This window comes from Engraulis encrasicolus, unplaced genomic scaffold (genome assembly GCF_034702125.1).
Source record: "Engraulis encrasicolus isolate BLACKSEA-1 unplaced genomic scaffold, IST_EnEncr_1.0 scaffold_122_np1212, whole genome shotgun sequence".
NCBI lineage: Eukaryota > Metazoa > Chordata > Actinopteri > Clupeiformes > Engraulidae > Engraulis > Engraulis encrasicolus.
In genome coordinates, this window is record NW_026944713.1 from 135,001 (window position 1) to 144,360 (window position 9,360).

General features: G+C 41.5%; 1 pseudogene; it reads right to left on the reverse strand.

The window, feature by feature from the left end:
• The window catches only part of LOC134442166 (NACHT, LRR and PYD domains-containing protein 3-like), a 70,581-nt pseudogene extending 67,987 nt beyond the window's left edge, over positions 1–2,594 (reverse strand).
• Between the last annotated feature and the right edge of the window lie 6,766 nt (positions 2,595–9,360).

Genomic DNA, 9,360 nt, shown 5'->3' on the forward strand with positions numbered 1-9,360 from the left:
ATTTCTATTTCATGGGAGTGTTTCTACTTGCATCTACAAGGGGAAAAAATCATGAGGCTATGTTGGGTACAAATACAGTATGTCTTCGGAAGGCCTAAACAGAGCACAGCCAAAACTCCAGTACAATTTGTATCATCTTTGAGGGCATGCTATGACAATGCAGGATCATACAGACCAAAACTGACAGTTTTGCAACAAACTATTCCTATCGACGTACCAGCATGCCAAATTTGAGCTTCCTACATGGTTTAGTTCTTGAGCTACGGGCTTGTGAAACTTTGACAATAAAAAGAGTGTGAACAAAATGGGCACCCCCCTCCCCCAGTGAAATTGGCTGTAACATGGAGAGTATACATCTTACATTCAAATAAAGTAACAGTGTTTCTCTTAAGTACCATGGGTACACTCAGTAATATTTTCAGATTTTTTTGAGACCTAAGTGCGTGGGCACTTGTTGATTTGGCGTGGAATGACCCAAATGTAACTTCAGTTAATGTGTTTGTTTGTATTGTGTTCACCTTGGCCACCAGTTCTAGACTGTACAAGAGTAGCAATCTATTGTCAAATAATCTGCAACAATGCATCACACACAACACAATATCTCATTGATACCAAATAATTTGCAATTATGCATCCTACAACACAATATCTCACTAATACCAATATTCTAGTCATTACACACAGAGAGACACACAGAAGCACACACAGACACACCCGCACACACACACGCACACGCACAAACATGTGATTATAGTGGTGACTGACTTACTTTGCTGATCTGGAGGCCTTGACCACAGGCATCAGCCTCAGCAGACATTCCTCTGATCCGCCATATTTCTGCAGGTCAAACTCATCCAGCTGCTGTTCTGAGGTCAGCAGCACAAACACCACAGCTGACCACTGTGCAGGGGAGAGTTTAGCTCTCTGTAGACCTCCTAATTTCTTCAGATAGCTTTGGATTTCCTCCACTAGGGACTGATCATGCAGCTCATTGAGACAGTGGAACAGATTCATATATTTATCTGAGGAGGGATTTTCTCTGATCTTCTGTTTGATGTACTGGACAGTTTTGTCTGTGCTCTCTGATTGGTTGGTTGCCTGTGGCAGCAGAGCTCTCAAGAGATTCTGATTGGACTCCAGTGAAATGCCCAGAAGGAAGCGGAGGAAAAGGTCCAAGTGACCATTTTCACTGTGTAAGGCCAGATCTACTGCATTCTTGTGCAGCTCGTACACAGACACTTCACCACCCTCCTTTGCATCAGACACAGGCAGCGGCCTAAAACATTCCGCAAGCTTGGATATAGATGTGCCTGATCTTGTGGTTGCTTGGTTGAGAACATTTTTCTTCTGGATGATGAATGTGAGATGCACATACAATGCAGCAAGATGCTCCTGGATGCTGAGATGCACAAAGCAGAACACCTTCCCCTGGTACAGCCCAGCCTCCTCTTTGAAGATCTGGGTACACACTCCTGAGTACACAGATGCATCTGTGAAGTCAATGCCATAAGCTCTCAGGTCCTCCTCATAGAAGATCAGGTTGCCCTTCTGCAGCTGCTGAAAAGCAAGTTTCCCCAGTTTGAAAATCATCCCTTCTTTTGTCTCTTTTCCTTCTGTGTACTTCTGTTTGACTTCAGTCTGAATCATTAGGAAGTGTGTGTTACATCTGAGTGAGAGTCTTGGGGATCTCTCCTGTGTTTCTTTCCCTCAACATTATCTCTAGCACAGTGGCTGCAATCCAGCAGAAGACAGGAATGTGGCACATGATGAAGAGGCTCCTGGATGACTTCAGGTGTGTAATGGTTCTGTTGGCCAGGTTCTCTTCACTGACTCTCTTCCTGAAGTATTCCTCCTTCTGGGGGTCATTGAACCCCCGTACCTCTGTCACCTGGTCCACACACTCAGGAGTGATCTGGTTGGCTGCTGCTGGTCTGGAGGTGATCCACAGGAGAGCAGAGGGCAGCAGATTCCCCTGGATGAGGTTTGTGAGCAAAGCAGACACTGTGGTTGCTTCTGTTACATCACAACACTTTGTGCTGGAGTTAAAATTCAAAGGAATCCGACACTCATCGAGACCATCAAAGATGAACAACACTTTGCATTTGATATCATTGAAAATGTTCAAATCATTGATGTTACCACAGAATCGTTTAATCAGACCCATTAAACTGAGATGTTCCTCCTTCACTAAGTTAAGTTCACGGAAAGGAAGAGGAAATATGAAGTGGACGTCCTGATTGGCTTTTTCCTCAGCCCAGTCAAGAATGAACTTCTGCACAGAGACAGTTTTCCCAATACCAGCCACTCCCTTTTTGTCAACACAGTTCTAATGTCATTTTCCTTGTCCAGGTAAGGGTTTAAATATGTCTTTTGCATTTGATTGGTGTGTCATATGTAGCTGATCTCTTGGATGCTGCCTCAATCTGTCTGACCTCATGTTCTTCATTGACCTCTCCACTGCCCCCCTCTGTGATGTAGACCTCTGTGTAGATCTCATTGAGGAGTGTGGAGTTTCCCTGCTTGGAGATTCCCTCAATCAAACACTGAAACTTCTCCTTCAGAAGGGCTTTATGGTCCTTTATTGCCCCCGACATCAGTTTACATCTGTAACCGAAGCAGATAATGTATGTAGGTTTTTGTTCAAAGTTACTTTCATCTAATGTAATGAACTGAATTTGAGTAATTGACTTTAATGAAAGTACTGTACAGTAATGCCTCAAGATAACTTTATAATTATTGAGCAATTGGGAGGGAAAGTAATCTCATCGCCCCCTGCTGGCAACGTTCCAAGCCTCTGCATCAAATGAATGGTTGTTTTCTTTAAAAAATTACATGTCGGTCCTGACGACGAAGTAGGAGTAATTGGCTGTCATATAATATGCATGGTGACCCATTTGATCGTTTCAGGTGGTAAAATGTTTCGGTTTTTAAGTGATCTGAACTGATTTTAATATTCTTTAAAGGGACACTGTGTGAGATTTTTAGTTGTTTATTTCCGAAATCATGCTGCCCATTCACTAATGTTACCCTTTTCATGAATACTTACCACCAGCATCAAATTTTAAGAATTCATTATGACTGGAAAAATTGTACGTTTCATACATGAAAAGAGGGATCTTCTTCATGGTCCCGTCATTTTGAATTTTCCAAAAATAGCATTTTTAGCTGCAAAAATGACTGTACTTGGACCTATACTAGAAAATATTTGTTTATTACTTAGTAAACTTTTCATGTAAAGATCAAACTTGGCAATTGGCAGCCCAGTTTCAATGAGCAGTATTAGTTGCAGTACCTTTTTTGACCATTTCCTGTACAGTGTCCTTTTAAAAACCTAATACAGAACTACACTGACTCGCATTTGTGACATGTTTGCTTCATGTAATTAGCATAGCCAATTAGCATAGCCAAATATTAGCCAGAGAGAGGTGCTTACTCGTCATTACAGAAGCCATCATATTACTAGAGAAGCTAAAATCAAACCAAAATAATCGAGTGAATATATGTGTAATAAGACGCCAATATGGAACTCACAGGATAACAAGAATGTGAAGAAATGCCAAAAAACTTTCGTTCCTTTGTTTCTCTGTGTTGTCAATGAGGTGCGGAGCACAGGCATGCTGGGAGCTGTAGTCTGTTTCCGACCAGATTGGCACAATTTCTACTTTTCTTAAAAAGGGCAGAAAATTACTCAAGATTTCGACTCGGGGTAGTAGTTCATCTATTGTGTTAGCTGAAACATATGTCTGGTGTGCTAGTTCAGCATCATATCTTTGTTTTTTTTTTGTAAAACTGGTCTATGGGAGTTGCAATAGGATCGCCCTGGGGGTTGGAATGTAACCGCTAGGATCGCTGTTTTCCACTTTCCCTCCCAATGACTGTTCTTTTTGGATTTCCATTATGTGATCCTAAAAAAAGGAAGGAAAACAGGACAGCAGCTCACCTCTGCTCTGCAGAAGACCCCTCCATCTCTCCTTTCTCTTCCTCCTCTTCTATGCTTCTGTCCATATCTCCTCTCTCTTCTTCCTCTTCTTTACATCTGCTCCCATCGCCTTTGTATTTCCGTCAGATCTCTGCTGTGTGAGACTACCAGAAAAGTTAATTAATCAAGTTTATCATATCTCTGTGTGCAGCAAGATGTCAACATAAAACACAGTCGTAAACCAACACCACATACATGCTCGCACGCGCGCCACACGCACACGCACACGCACACACACACACACACGCACACGCACACACGCACACGCACACACACACACACAAACACACACAAACACACACAGACACACAGAGTGCCCTTTGCTTACTTCTGATCAAAGGAGTCTCCTGTTCCAAACTGCAATGGCTCATACATGGACTGGTCACTCTTAATGGACACACAAGCTGGGGACAGGGAGTCTAGCCTCGTCACACAGCTGGAACACGGGAGTCCGGGCCTCGTGTCATCAAATGGACTAGAAGAAAAGTCAATAAATACTTATCAGTTTGCATTTCATCACCCAACACAAAACCAAAATTCCTAGGTTCTGACCTGCCTTTGTTCGCCATCTCGTGGCTCAACCTACACAGAAAGGTGTCCTTCTCCAACACTGGTTAGCGCGATGATTCAGGGACTGTGTTACTCTTCATGGGGACACACCAGCTGGGTTGTAGGAGTCTGGCCTCTTCACATCAACGTCGACTGGAAGAAAATATAGGGAGCTGTATAACTAGTGTTTGCCTTTTATTGAAGTAAGTAACGTATGCCCATATGTCATTATTAAAACCACATTAGATGGAGGGGGTGGGCTGTCCCGCGCCAATGTCTTTATCCTGAGCAGTATTATTGAAAAGGGAAGAAAAGCTGTCACAAACTGGAGCTGAATGCAAAATCAAAAAACTTGTATTAAACAAGAGCCGAAAAAAAGTAAATAAACCGACAGGACAAGGGGACACAAGTTTCCCAGTGTTTATTGACTTTTCTTTGCGTTTGTTTAATACAGTTGTTTGCCATTTTGACATATCAGGATCCAGTGTGGGCGACTCCTTTCTTCCTTTGCATTATTAAAACCACACACACGGATGAACGGACAAAGACAGGGACACAAACGTGAATGCACACACAGCCACATCTGTTCCAGCACCATCCTCGCCCGTAAGGTTTGGGTTTGCTGCTCCTCGCATCTTGACCATGTCGGATGGTAAGGGGGCACCTAAGTCGCCACCCCTTCCGGGCGGCTTATGGGGCGGGCAACGCAAAAACGTTTGACTGGGCGGTAATGGACTGATCAAAGCTATTTTCCGAGACCCACCTCGCATTGCCCCGTCGAGCACCACATATGCTGTGCCTCAGAATTAATAACAAACCCAATGGTGTGCGTGTTTGAATTCAGTTGGGGCAAGCGAATTTTTGAGTTTGTGGGGTGTTCGTTGCAAAACAATATGTAAGTATTTGGACTACACAAAGTATACACAACAGAAACGTCGCATGTCCCGACGTGCAGCCACGTTACCCACGTTGACTGCAAGCGTGTAGGGTTGGGCTGTGCCTCGGTTCACGTCAGATATGCGAGGCGCACGTGGTAGTCTACCAACACAGTTGTAGGCACAAAAGCTAAAATAACGTTTCTTGCGTGGTCCGGGGAAAAGGAGTGGTTCTTACGACGCAAGTCAAAACCCTTTCAAATGCCACTGTCATCAGAGGTGAAATCCAGAGCACATGCCAAACGGGATTGAGGGATTTAGCTTGACATCGCGTCCATTAGCCCTTTAATGCATAAAACCATTGGACTCACACGAACGCAAGAACAGGGGCGAAATAGACCCGCATTTTCATTCCCAAATGTATTTCCCCTGAGCATTAATCATGTATTCGGTCACACACAACTCTAAAACCAATAGATTTTACCCCAAAAGCTTCTAAAAGTAAATGACCATAGGTGGTCCTTAATTCAAAAAAAGTATTTTTTAAAATGTTCCGTATTATAATAAATGTTTGTGTATTTTACAAATAAACATTAACTTTGGAATTAAATCACGAATTTTCTAGAACCTATGGATTCGAAATGGGCCCGCCATTCATTTCGAATGGAAGGTCGAAATCGGTTCACTATAATAAACTTCCACAATAATGTATTTTAATAGCGAATGGATTAAAAGTTGTGATTTAGGCTGTTTTTTAATGCATAAAATGGGTGTGATTTTTTGTTATCTTATATAAATAAACACAACAATAATTTCCGCGCCCCATTATTGAAGGACATAGCCTGAAGTCGTTTCACGTTAGGGACTAAAATATATTTAAAAAGGATTTCCCAGTCAAGCACAAAATACACGGCGGACAGTTTTTTGACCACTGTTGACCACTGCGGACCTATTGGATTTAAGCATGCCAGGGCCATGCCATATTTGGTACAATAGAGAACGGTGTGATCGGAGGAGACCAATAGCCGATCAGGGGCCAGAAGTAATGTGCATAAGTTGAGGCGAACTTTGATTTCCGATGGGAAAAGATGCCACGAAAAGACATCTAACAAACCTCCAAAAATACTATAAACAAGTTTGATGTCTTCAGAGGGGTGTGGCTGTCCTTGATAAAAATAATTTGGTCACAGTCCGTTCCTAAAGCACTGTTACCAAAGCCATCCAGTGTCACATGAACATGAGCTCACACAAGTCACTGCAGAATTTAGCAGAATTGAAGATGATAGCTACCCACAAAACTATTACCGTGCAGTGCGGTTATCTTCCAGAACTGAAACTACATTGGGTGTCCACAAGAACAGTGTAGTCAGCTACTCAGAGAGATGCCAAGGTAAAAACAGGCTGCAACAGGGAAGACCACTCAAACAAGAAATACTGAAGGTCACGACGGGGTCACGAAATGGCTCTTTAGACAGTTTGTTCAATGGTTTTATGAACTTTTAGTGAAGGTGACATGTTAAGGGACCAGGTAGATGAGTCTATGGCCTACATCAGTATAGGTGCACACTTACATGAGTTCCTGAGTTCCACCACTCTAATGGCAAGCAAAGTACAGCATGATATACCAAATGGTCTTCAAAAAGATGCAAATGTCTTCCTCTCAATGGCCAGCCTGGGCTCATCCCCCTGTCTGTCAAGAGGCACTGTTCCCAATGGTCCATAATAGGCCTAACTTTGACAACTCTGTCCCCAGGTTATTATTTTTGACCCAGTCTCTGACTTAATTAACTTGTCTAGTGTCATCCCTTCTTACATTGGCTATAGCTCTGAGTGGCGCCAATTGCCCTGTTGTCTGACACTCGGTGTAGGTTTCTGTATGTGTAATATTATAGGACTGCAGGTAAATACTTTTTTTTTTTAGCTCCACCTGAAATTCTTCTCAATTTTTTGCAGGGACATGTCTTACGAGACTGAGTGATTTTGTAATGATTGCAGTCATAATTCTGTGGTAAAGTGAACCCAACGTCTTGCCAATTTCCCCAACGGGCCACATCCCTCTAGAAGACTTCAAAAAATTTCGAATCGACTTTTTCAGAGGGTTTGTTAGATCTATGTTTGTGGCCCATTTTCCAAGAAGACAACAAAGTTGCCTAATAATTATGCACACCTGATATTAAAGGGTTTGGGCACCTTCGCCACAGCCCCATATGTTTTTAGACAAATAGCATGGCCTGGAATGCTTAAATACGATAGATTTTATCCCAAGTTCAATAGATTCCGGGTTGGAAATAAGCAGAAAAAGAACAATAGGGGCAAAAACAAATGTTTGCCTAGAATTCTGACACAGTGTATAATAAAAAAAAAAAAAAAAAGAAGGCGGATCAGTTTGACCCAGGTGTGGTTTAATATCATAGCATTGTTTAAAAAGAGTTAGTTTCCCAAAGAAAAACCAAAAGTATTTGAAAATTTAAGTATTAATGGTGGGTGTTTTAATACTCCATAAATGACAAAAAGTTGAAATTTCTAGTAAGAAGCAAAATCCTGCTCATTAAAATGGCTAAGAGAACATGAGAGCTTGTAATGAAATTAACATCGGGAAATAAATGCGGGTCGATTTAGACCCCTGTGTCCAAATAGCATATAGTTATTATGATGACGTCTATATCCCAAAGAAAAGAACCATCAGTAGTTAAAATAAGTATGTTTGTTGGGGAGTTAGAATCATAAGGATAAAAAAGGGGGGGAAAGTTGGAGTTTTAGTAAAAGAATCAAATCATTTTTCAATATGGCTAAGAGAACATTAAGCTTGGTGATGAATTAACAATAGGGAAATGAATGCGGGTCGTTAGACCCATGTTTCTAAATATCATAATAGTTATATAAATGTACTTCTATAAGCAAGAAATAACACATCAAGTACTTAAAATAAGTAAATTTGATGTTGGGAAGTTAATACTCGCATAAATTGATAAAAAGTTGATTTTTGGGTAAAAGAAACTCTAAAGCCTGTATCTATATGCGAGAGACATTTAAGCTGTGATGAAATTACATAGGAAAAATTTGGGGGGATGCGGTCTATTTAGAACCCCATGTTGCCGTTAAGGGATAGTACCAAAAAAAGTGTTTTTCACGCAAAAAGTTATGATGCATAAAAAGAAATAGTCATATAAGGACAAAAACAGTCAAATTGAGGAATTCCATGGAGTTGCTGAGGTAAGAATTGTATTTTGACAAAGAGATAGAAATTTTAAAATCGCCGGGTCTATTTTAACCCATGTTTATGCGTTAAAGGGGTTTAACTCGCAATTTCAAATTTTGAGAGCTCCAGCCCCGTGGAATCGGAAAGTAGAAAGGGCGTGACTTAGGTCCCCATAAAGGTCGAGAGAAGATCTCGACTAGACAGAAAACCAGAGTAATAGAGCACTCACTGCTGACATATACACATTATCCATCGTTTTTAGATGTTTTTATCAAGGCGGGTTCTCTTGGTGTGTGTAACAAAGTGGTGGAATGGTCTCCCAGAAGAGACGTCAGTCTTTGGGAGATATCAACATTCTCGCACCGACTAACATCCAAAATTCATTTCCAATGGGGTTTTAAATTTGGTGAGTTAGAAGGGCGAGGAAACCACCAAGCACCTAAACGTGACATGGGGAAATCTCTGGTTTATTGTGAAGAGTTAGGTGTGGGTCAACACATCAACAAAACAAACCTGACAGCAAAGCCAAGGATATCTGCTTCCATAACTTTCCCACAGGCAATGCCTCCCAAGGACTTGCAATGTTTTAAAATTCACATTCCAGTTACAGCCTTTTAGAACCAAAAGTTTGAACATTGAAATGTAATTTCGAAGGTTACCAAATGCCAGCGGTAAAATTAGGTAATGGGGAAAGAAATGAAAGAAAATTTTGGAATTGACAACACACCCAAAACGGTGTGGTGTATACATTTGGGAAC